Raw genomic sequence first — 1,929 nt, forward strand, 5'->3', positions numbered from 1 at the left:
GCCAATAGGGAATAGGGACCCAGACCACTCTGGCTTCTTCCAACTTGAACAGGGACACAGGGTGAGGCAATTAGAGTACCCCTCAGTGGGTCTATCAAAAATACTCCCAAATTGCATAACTTATCTCTATGGGGAAAAGAGAATCCTTGACTGGTGAATAGGAGGTGTGAAGGAGAAGTAAAGACAAGAGTAATTAGCATTATAAGTTCTAGACAGGGAACTAGAAAAAAGAACAGGGCAATTTTCAAATGTTCATATGGTGCATTGGAATTTCTTGACCAGGGCTTCCCAAAGCATCCCTGTATTTGGTACTTCCTCATTTTTCTTTTGTCTTCCAAGGTTGGACTCTAGAGTGCTGGATTCAGGATTTGTTTTCAGGTATTTTGATAGCTGTTGACGTGGTTAGAATCAGTGTCAGTTCCCTCGCAAAGGCTTCTAGATAGAGGGAGAAAACTTTTCTACCCTTAAACTTCATTGTATGTGTATATGGGTGTATATATGTATATTATGTAACCTGCTTCAAATTATTCCTGGAAAAATGTGTTAAAAATTGCCTGTCTTTTGAATAATAAAAATATTCTAAAAAAAATCCAAGAGAAAGAAATCTAATCGCTTATGACAAATCACCAAGAAGCAAAATCAAAATGAGGCTTCAGAGCTGAAGGGTTTGGAGCTGTGTTCTAAACAGTTAGGTGGAACCAAGGAGTCTGGGGCTGCACAATCCCGTCTTCCCCAGGCAGTCAGGTACTTTAGTCAGAGAGACTCAACAGCATTGGAAAAAGAAACGGAAAATCAGCTGCATTGCTGGAGTGAGCTGATAACAAAGGTGGCTCTGTCATTCTCTGGGTCCAGTGAGGTGACACTGCTAATCCTAAAATCTACCCAGCCATCACACGACCAGGGAGAGGCCCCTGTCCCCAGACCCTCAGCATCAGTGGCACATGTGCAGTTGGAAGAGAAGACCCCCACTAGTATTCTCCCCAACACTGGCAGAGGGACCCCAGAACAGCTTCCTTCAAACTTTTCTACTATAGTCAGAAAAACATTTTCCTCCCTCCCTTCCCCTTCTCTTTCTCTCATGCTCTTGATCTTGCTTCTCTCTCTCTCTCCCCTTGTTTGGAAACAGAGTCTTGCTATCCTTGCCTAGCTTTGAACCCACTATGTAGCTCAAGGTGGCCTTGATCTCAGTGACAGTCCTGCCTCAACCTCCTGTGTGCTAAGCTTACAGGCCTGCACCACTGCACCCAACAGAAAACACATTTTCAATCACAGCCCAGCATATACGTGTGTGTACATACATGTGCTTTGTACACACATGTTTAGGACACATGGAATTTAATTTATTTTTGAGACAGGGTCTTATGTATTCTAGGCTGGCCTCAAACTCTCTATGTAGCTGAGGGTGACCTTAAACTTTTTTGGGGGTGGGTAGTACTGAGGATTGAACTCAGGGCATCTCACATGTTAGGCAAGTACTCTACCACTGAGCTATAGCCTCGAGAGTGTGGGGATTATACATCTGTGCCAACACTCCTGGTTTTATGTGTGTGATGACTAATCTTGGTTGTTAACTTGACACACCTGGAAAGAGGGGCGCCTCAATTGAAGAACCACCTCCATCAGGTTGACCTGTGGGCAAGTTTGTGGGACATTTTCTTGATTGCTAATCCATGTAGGAGGGCCCAGCCCACTGTAGGCAGTAACAGGTGGGCCCAGGATGTACAAGAAAGGTAGCTGAGCAAACCTGGGGGTAGGCAGCATTCCTCCATGGTTTCTGCTTTGAGTTCCTGCTGTGTAAGGAGAAATAAACCCTTTCCTCCCCAAGCTGTTTTGGTCAGAGTGTTTGTCGCAGTAACAGAAAAGCTAACTAGAACAATGTGTCTCTGGGGTTCAAACCCAAGCTATTGTGTCTGGTAGGCAAGCACTCTG

This window comes from Nannospalax galili, unplaced genomic scaffold (genome assembly GCF_000622305.1).
Source record: "Nannospalax galili isolate Female #2095 unplaced genomic scaffold, S.galili_v1.0 scaffold239, whole genome shotgun sequence".
NCBI classification, from domain to species: domain Eukaryota; kingdom Metazoa; phylum Chordata; class Mammalia; order Rodentia; family Spalacidae; genus Nannospalax; species Nannospalax galili.